Raw genomic sequence first — 9794 nt, forward strand, 5'->3', positions numbered from 1 at the left:
GGGAAAGAGAGATAGAAACATCAGTGATGATGAGAGAGATTCATGGACCGGCTGCCTCCTGCACTGACCCCACTGGGGGTGGAGCCCACAACGTGGGCATGTGCCCTTGACTGGAATCAAATCCAGGACTCTTTAGTCTGCAGGCCAACGCTCTATCCACTGAGCCAAACCAACACGGGCGCTAGGTCGTCTTTTAATGACTACCTACCTGGTATGTTAAACCAAAAATAATAAACTTTTTAAAAACAATGTGCATGCCATCTGAATGCAGCCATTGCTAATATTTGTTTAAATGATTTTATTGACTCAGAGAGGAAGGGAAATCGAGAGGGAGAGAAACATCATGATGAGAGAGAATCATGGCTTTAGCATCTAGCTCTGTGTGCATTTGGTTTTTAATTGTGTTTAGCACTAAACAGCCCCAAACAAAGCCCAGCAATCATAAAATTCATCAATCATCAGACCAGAGAGAGGAAGCTGGAGGGGGAGCCGGAGGGAGCCCCAGAAATCAATCTCAGGACATCCATGGTTGCATTAAAGAGAATCACGGATCGGCCGCCTCCCACACGGCACCTACTGGTGATCGAGCCTGAAACTTGGGCCTGTAGTAAAAATACATTAAACAGAGAAAGACAAAGAAAAAGACCTTAAGCCTGAAAACATTAGCCCAGCCCCTGTAGACAAGGCTCAAAGACATCACTGGAAATAGTTTTCATTTCAATGACCAGAGTTCTTATTGTTTGATCTCTAGAGGTTCGTCAACCGATACTACCCTCTACAAAAAAAAACAACAAATGTTTGGGGGAATTCGTGCACCTGTATGGTGCCTCTGCCCTGCCTGCGAGGATAGGCGGAAACTGGCTCTCTGACAGCCCCCTGGGAATCCCAGATTACGAGAGGGCACAGGCCAGGCCAAGGCATACCACAGATACCCCATTAGGTTTGGTGAGGACACGGGAGGTTGGCCAGCTGGGGAGGGGCCATGGGAGGGCTCCAGGGTGTGTCCAACATATCTCACTCAGTCCCGATCAGCCAGACCCCAGCAGCAAACTGACCTACCAGTCTAAATGTCTTGTCCCTGGTGGTCAATGTATGTCATAGCAAGCAGTTGAGCAATCTTAGTATATCATTTGCATATTATGCTTTGATTGGTTGAACAGATGACTGGTCGACTGGACACTTAGCATATTAGGCTTTTATTATATAGGATTGATTTTATGCAGGAAGGGATCGTGAAACATCAATGATGAGAACGAATCATACATCCGGTGCCTCCGGCATGCCCCTACCAGGGATGGATCCCACAACCAGAGCATGTGCCCTTGACCAGAATTGAACCTGGGACCTTCCAGAATCCACAGTCCAACTCTCTATCCACTGTGCCAAACAAGCTAGGGCTCATTGGTCAATTCTTTTCTGTGCGCTGATCAGGAGTCAAACCGTGATCTCCAGGTGCATAGGTCATCCCTCAACCACTGAGAAACACCAGCTTGGCTCAAAACGCTTTCATTGATTTGAGAGAGAGGGAGAGAGACAGAGAGAGAGAAAGGAGAAGAAGATGAAGAAGAAGAAGAAGAAGAAGAAGAAGAAGAAGAAGAAGAAGGAGGAGGAGGAGGAGGAGGAGGAGGAGGAGGAGGAGGAGGAGGAGGAGGAAGAGGAGGAGGAGGAGGAGGAGGAAAAGGTGAAGAAAAACAAGAACAACAAGAAGAAGAACAAGAACAACAAGAAGAAGAACAAGAACAAGAAGAAAGAGAGAGAGAGAGAGAGAGAGAGAGAGAGAGAGAGACATCAATGTGCCCTCGCATCCAGGAGGTGGCAAATAGAACAACAGAGCTTAGAAAAAAGGTGAACAGAACTATACAAGTCCCACCAGTGGGCCAGCAGGACTTGGGCTCAGGTTGACAAGACCCAGGGACTCCATCATATGTCCGACGAGTCTGACATCAGCTCAAGGATCAATTCCTCCACTCCATCCACCTTGACGTGGTGCACGATGCGCCACAATCGGAACATGGGGTCCAGGTACTGTGCTCCATTGTGGAGCGTCCACATCCAAGGCAGGGTGCTCGAGGTCAGCGGGTTGGTTGTGAGTAATATGTCCCCACTGGGGATGTCTTTCTGGCGCAACCATACTTGCCGGACACCTCCTATGTCAATGAGGAGCGGCAGCCACGTGCGCTGGTTCTCGTCCTCATACACAGAGTGCCCACGCCTCAGGGAGATAGGGTGCGAGTTGAGGTGCTCCGTCAAAGGGAGCTCCGCCAGGACTCCTCGGTGGTCCAAGGAGCAACAGCCAAAACTTCTCAGAGCCTCTCGCTACTTCGGTCCTGGTATCAAAAGACAGGGGATCGGGTCTCCAAACGCATTCTACCTCGGCTTTTATCTTTATGGTTTTTACGGTTGTTTGTGGTTGCCTTTGGTTTATTTTGCAAATTTATAAATATCAACTCTTCTTTCTTTTTAGTTTTAAATCTCTCTTCTTGTACAACCTGTACAAAACGTACTTAATGTAAAATATGACTCTATGAAGGCAACATAGTCCTATGGAATTTTAAAAACATTTTTTCAATGACAGTTAACATAGAAACTTAGGTTCATTTCAGGGGTACACCCCAATGATTAAACATTATATAACAGACTAGGAAATTATGCAATTAATCTCATACCCATCTGACACCATAAACAGTTATTATAATATTACTACAGAGAAACCAAGATGGCGGCATAGGTAAACACGGAAGTTTGCTACCTGGAACAACCACTTCAAAAATACAACTAAAAGATGGAACGGACATCATCCAGAACCACAGGAAGGCTGGCTGAGTGGAAGTTCTACAACTAGGAGGAAAGAGGAAACCGTACACAGACTCAGAGGAGGCGCAGTGCTGAAGTGAAATACTAAGGTGTGGAGTGCATGCGGAGCGGGCTGGAGGCTGAGGGCGTGGTTGTCGTTTTCAATCTGGAGGGAGTCTCAGGCTCTGAGCTCAAGTTCCGGACGAGTCTCGTGGGACCCAGACTCATATGGGAGAAGCGGGAATGTCTGGCATCGCTCAGAACCCTAGGGCAGCTTTCTCTCTGTGGGGCTTGCAGCGATTACTGAGACACTGAGAAGCAGAGCCTCTGAGGGCAAGACTGAGAGCAGCCATAATTTCTAACCCCTCCCTGTTGATGCCGTGGGACCCACCCCACCCAAGCCCTGCAGGGAGACTTTTGCTGGATAGCCTCAGGCAAAGGCTAGATTAGCACCTCCCTAGAGATCCAGGAGCCAGGAAGCCCAGAGGTCAGAGTGGGACCACCCAGCTTGCAGCTCCCTGGAAACATAAAGGACACACTCAGGGGGCAGACTCAGTGAGCACCAAAGCCCCATCGAAGCAAGTCTTGCCCCAGAGGGGTGTCTCCAGCACAGAAGTTCTCCCACCGCAGACACAGCTGATTCTCACAGCCAATTGACCTGGAGGTCAATTCCTCACAGTGATAACTACAACAATCAAGGCTTAACTACAGCAAGACTGTGTACAAAGCCCACAAGGAGGTGCACCAAGAGTGTCTACCTCAGGTAATTGGGACACTTAGCACACAAAGGCACTCTATCAACACAGCGAAGCATAAAAAATGCGGAGACAAAGAAACAGGACACAAACGACAGAATTGGAGGAAAGCAAACTGTTGGATATAGAGTTTAAAACCACACTTTTAAGGTCTTTAAAGAACTATCTAGAAGCCGCCGATAAATTTAATAAGGCCCTCGAAAAGACTGGTGAGACCGCCGATAAATGTAGTGAGATCTTCAAGAAGACTGATGAGACCGCCGATAAATGTAGTGAGAACCTCAAGAAATCTAATGAGACCCTCGATGTTGTGATAAAGAACCAACTAGAAAATAAGCATACACTGACTGAAATAAAGAATATTATACAGACTCCCAACAGCAGACCAGAGGGTCGCAAGAATCAAGTCAAAGATTTGAAATGCGAAGAAGCAAAAAACACCCAACCGGAAAAGCAAAATGAAAAAAGAATCCAAAAATACGAAGATAGTGTAAGGAGCCTCTGAGACAGCTTCAAGCGTACTAACATCCGAATTATAGGGGTGCCAGAAGAAGAGAGAGAGCAAGATATTGAAAACCTATTTGAAGAAATAATGACAGAAAACTTCCCCTACCTGGTGAAAGGAATAGACTTCCAAGTCCAGGAAGCGCAGAGAACCCCAAACAAAAGGAATCCAAAGAGGACCACACCAAGACACATCATAATTAAAACGCCAAGAGCAAAAGACAAAGAGAGAATCCTAAAAGCAGCAAGAGAAAGAAAATCAGTTACCTACAAGAAAATACCCATACGACTGTCAGCTGATTTCTCAACAGAAACTTTGCAGGCCAGAAGGGAATGGTAAGAAATATTCAAAGTGATGAATGCCAAGAACCTACAACCAAGACTACTTTATCCAGCAAAGCTATCATTCAGAATTGAAGGTCAGATAAAGAGCTTCACAGATAAGAAAAAGCTAAAGGAGTTCATCACCACCAAACCAGTATTATATGAAATGCTGAAAGGTATCCTGTAAGAAGAGGAAGAAGAAGAAAAAGGTAAAGATACAAATTATGAACAACAAATACACATCTATCAACAACTGAATCTAAAAGTCAAGTGAATAAATAATCTGATGAACAGTATAAACTGGTGATTGTAATAGAATCAGGGACATAGAAAGGGAATGGACTGACTATTCTTGAGGGGGGGGTGTGAGGGTGAGTGAAGAGATTAGACAATAAACATGCACCTACGGATGAGGACAGTGGGTGGGGAGTAGGGCAGAGGGTGGGGTTGGAACTGGGTGGAGGGGAGTTATGGTGGGAAAAAAGAGGAACCAATGTAATAATCTGAACAATAAAGATTTAATAAAAAAAATAAATTTAAAAAAGAATTTTAACAATTTTAAAAAAATATTACTAGAGGCTCAGTGCACAAAATTCATGCACTTGAGGGGGGTCCCGAGGTCAGCCCTGTGGCCTCTGGGAGTCCGGGACCCCTTGAGGGATGTCCAACTGATGGCTTAGGTCCGCTTTAGTGCTGCAGTGGATGATCCCACCAACTCCTGTGCTCGGCCGCTGTGAGCCAGGCTTTAGGCTGAGCGTCCCTCCCCCTGTAGGAGTGCGCTGACCACCAGTGGACAGCTCTTGCCATGAGTATCTGCTCCCGGTGGTCAGAATGTGTCATAGTATCCAGTCGTTCTGCCGTTTTGTTGATTTGCATATTAGCCGTTCATTATATAGGATTGACTCAATGCTCTACTTTACTGTTCCATGACTACTCTTTCTTTTTTTATATAGTTTTACTGATTTCAGAAGAAAGAAAGGGGGAAATAAAGAAAGATCAATGATGACCTCGAATCACGGACTGGTTGCCTCCTGCATGCCCCCTACTGGGGATCAAGTCTGTAACCCAAACATGTGCCATGACTGGGAATAGAATCGACATCTCCTGGTTCCCAGGTTTACACAAAACAACTGAGCCATGCAAGCCGGGCTCTTTTCATTTCATTTCCTTTTCATTTCTTTCCTTTCTTTCCGTTTATTTTCTTTTCTTTTCATCTCTTTTCTTTTTTTCTTAATTAAAACTTTGTAGTTGGTTCAACTTTTCTTTTTGTGTTGACAACACCACCTTCTTTCTGATCATCTTAGAGAGAACTCAAAAACCATAGAACAAACCACCCCATACAAATTATATGCAAATAATATGCTTTACCTTTCACAGCTGGCAGAGGAACAAAGCTAACCTGAGCGTCCGGGTAGGCTTCTTAACAGCATTCTTGCTTCAAAGTTGCTGGTGAGAGAGGCAAGACCATAATATTCAGTGACAGACAGACACCCGGGATAGCTGATTGAGCAAACAGGAAGCAAAGAGACAGGTGAAACAGCAAGTAGGATTCCTGAGGTCTCATCACATCGCTTGTAGAATGATCTACCCTCTGCTGAAACCCTAGTCACAGTATTGGGAAGAGCTGTATGGTTTTGCTACTAAACTCACTACAGTCCACAAAGTCCAAATTCCTCCCTCAGATCAGACTCCATCCCCAAACTGTCCTCCTCCTCCTGCTCCTTCTCCTCCCATCCACCTTTTTCTTGCCTGTTCTTCTTGCTCTGAAGGCAAAGCACCATTCTTCGCTCCTTTACTCTGTGAGTGGTCTCTGCTTCGCCCTGTCACCTGCAGAAGAAAGAAGATGACCATGATACACCTGTTCCAGGGAGTCCATGATCCAGGAATGTGTCCAGAAAATCAAGTTTCCCCTTACTCACACCCCAGAAACCAGACCTGTGAGACAGGTGGTGGTGAGGAAGGAAAGAGATTTATTCAGGTAACGGCAACCTGAGAAGATGGAGGAAGCTCGTCCCAAGACCCATCTGCACATCTCAGTGCAGGCAGAGGCTTTTATAAGGAAGGAGAGGCCAAACAGAGCAAAGATGTCAGGGGGAAAGACTTGAGAATTTCTCTACGTGCCAACAGGCACAGTCCAATCTGATAAGGATCTTGCAAGTAGTCAGGTGACGGTCCAGTGTGCATCATCCTAGACTTTGTCCTCCTGGTTCTAAGGTTGAAGGTCATCAAATCTCCCAGAACTGGAAAGGTCAGAGTTCATATCTTCTAAAATTAGTTCCTAGGATTCTTATACAAACATGCTGTTTGCCTACAAGCTTCATTATTAGACAGAGTCTGCATTTACAGGAACAATGTGGTAAGAATTGTGAGGTGAGTTGTAATTCCCACTGTGACGAATGCTGAGATGCTTCGTTCTTCTTCAAGGCATTTGCACCCTTTTCAAAAAGTCAAATTGGCCCTGGCCAGTTTGGCTAAGTGGATAGTGTGTTCGCATGTGAACTGAAGGGTACCGGGTTCGATTCCCGATCAAGGGCACATGCCCATGTTGTGGGCTTGATCCCCAGTGAGGGACTTGCAGGAGGCAGCCGATCCATGATTCTCTCATCATGGATGTTTCTAACTCCCTCTCCCTTCATCTCTGAGATCAATAAAAATATATTTGAAAAAAAAGGCCGATGCTCTATCCACTGAGCCAAAACAGCCCGGGCGCTATGTCGTCTTTAAATGACTACCAAACTGGTATGTTAAACCAAAAAAAATAATAAACTATATTAAAACAATGTGCATGCCATCTGAATGCAACAATTGCTAATATTTTTTAAATGATTTTATTGACTCAGAGAGGAAGGGAAATTGAGAGGGAGAGAAACATCCAAGATGAGAGGGAATCACGGATTGGCCGCCTCCCGCACCCTCCCCCCCTACTGGCCATCAAGCACGAAACCCAGGCATGTGCCCTTGACTGGGAATCAAACCATGACCTCCTGGTTGATAGGTTGATGCTCAACCACTGAGCCACGCCGACTGGGACAGAAATGCAATATTTTGAATATGAGAAACGCAACTTGGAAACACGTCCCTCACGCTCCCCAGGCCCCAGCCTTAAAGGTGTCACTGTGCATTTGCAAACACTTTCCTGCAAGAGGAGAATTTAATCATCAGTCAGTGATCTCTTTAATGCAACCATGAATGCACTGAAATTGATTTCTGGGGCTCCCCCCGGCTCCCTCTCCAGCCGCCTATCTCTGGTGCGATGGTAGATTAATTTTATGATTGATGGGCTTTGTTTGGGGCTGTTTAGTGCTAAAAACAATTAAAAACCCAAATGCATCCAGAGCTAGATGCTAAAGCTACACACAGAGCCGGTTCGGGCCATCAGGAGATGAGCCCTGGCATCCTGGAAATTCCTGAATGGAAAGAGATGATCAGCATAAAACACCCATAATCCCCCAAACATTCGTTCTTTTTTTGGAGAGGGTAGTATCGGTTGAGGAACCTCAGGAGATCAAACAATGAGAACGCTGGTCATTGAAATGAAAACTATTTCCAGTGATGTCTTTGAGCCTTGTCTACTGGGGCTGGGCTAATATTTTTAGGCTTAAGGTCTTTTTCTTTGTCTTTTTCTGTTTAATATATTTTTACTAGTGGGCCGGTGCACGAATTCGTGCACCAGTGTGGTGCCTTGGCCTGGCCTGCGGGAATCGGACAAAACCGGTCTCTGACATCCCTAGAAGGGTCCCAGATTACAAGAGGGCACAGGCCAGGCCAAGGGATCCCACCGGTGCATGATCAGCACCGGGATGGGATGTGGGAGGTTGGCCAGCTGGGGCAGGAACATGGGAGGTCTCCAGGGTGTGTCTAACATGTCTCACTCAGTCCCCATCAGCCAGACCCCAGCAGCAAGCTGACCTACCAGTCTGAATGTCTTGTTCCTGGTGGTCAATGCATGTCATAGTGAGCAGTTGAGCAACCTTAGTATATCATTTGCATATTATGCTTTCATTGTTTGAACAGATGACCAGTCGAGTGGACACTTAGCACATGAGGCTTTTATTATATAGTATTGATTTCATACAGGAAGGGAGCGAGAAATATCAATGATAAGAGAGAATCATACATCGGGTGCCTCCTGCACGCCCCCTACTGGGGATTGAGCCCACAATCAGAACATGTGCCCTTGACCAGAATCGAACCTGGGACCTTCCAGAGTCCACAGTCCAACCCTCTATCCACTAAGCCAAACAGGCTAGGGCTCATTGGTCAATTCTTGTCTGTGCCCTGACCAAGAATCGAACCGTGACCTCCGGGTTGGTAGGTCGTCCCTCAACAACTAAGAAACACCAGCTTGGTTCAATATGCTTTTATTGATTTGAGGGAGAGGGAGAGAGACAGGGAGACACAGAGAGACAGAGAGAAATGAGATGAAGAAGAAGAAGTACAAGAACAAGATAAGAGAGAGAGAGAGAGAGAGAGAGAGAGAGAGAGAGATCAATGTGCCCTCGCACCCAGGGGGTGGCAGATAGAAAAACAGAGCTTATTAAAAAGGTGATTAGAACTATACATGTCCCACCGGCTGGCCAGCAGGACTGGGGCTCAGGTTGACAAGAGCCAGGGACTCCATCACATGTCCTACAAAGAATCTTCCATCAGCTCAAGTATCATTTCCTCCACACCATTCTTCTTGACGTGGTGCACGATACGCCAGTACCGGCACATGGAGTCCAGGTACTGGTCGCCTGGGTAGAGCGCCCACAGCAAAGGGATGGTGCTCGAGGTCAGCGAGCTGGTGGTGAGTGGGATATGGCCACTTGGGATGTCTACCTGGAGAAAACGTACTTGCAGGACACCTACTGTGTCCATGAGGAAATTCAGCCATGTGCGCTGGTTCTCGTCCTCATACAACAAGGGCCCACGGATACTCAGGTAGCTGGGGTGCGAGGTGAGGTGAATGGTCGATGGGAGCTCGGCCATGACCCCTCCGTGGTCCAAGGAGCAACAGCCACAGCTTCTCAGAGCCTCTCGCTTTTCGGTCCTGGTATCGAAAGACAGGGGATGAGGGTCTCCAATCGCATTTTACCTCGGCTTTTATCGTTTTTACACTTGTGTTTGTGTTTGCCTTTGGTTTATTTTGAAAATTTATACATCTCAATTTTTCTTTCATTTTTAGCTTTAGATCTTTCTTCCTGAGAAACCTATACAAAACATACTTAAGGTAAAACATGACTCTATGAAGGTAACATGGTCCTATGGAAATTTAAAAACATTTTTTACATGACAGTTGACATAGAACACTAGGTTCATTTCAGGGGTACACCCCAATGATTAGACATTATATAATGGAGTAAGAAATCATGCAATCAATCTCATACCCTTCTGACACCATACACAGTTTCATAAATATTACTAGAGGCTCAGTGC

This window comes from Myotis lucifugus, unplaced genomic scaffold, assembly GCF_000147115.1.
Source record: "Myotis lucifugus unplaced genomic scaffold, Myoluc2.0 scaffold_725, whole genome shotgun sequence".
Taxonomy (NCBI): Eukaryota; Metazoa; Chordata; class Mammalia; order Chiroptera; family Vespertilionidae; genus Myotis; species Myotis lucifugus.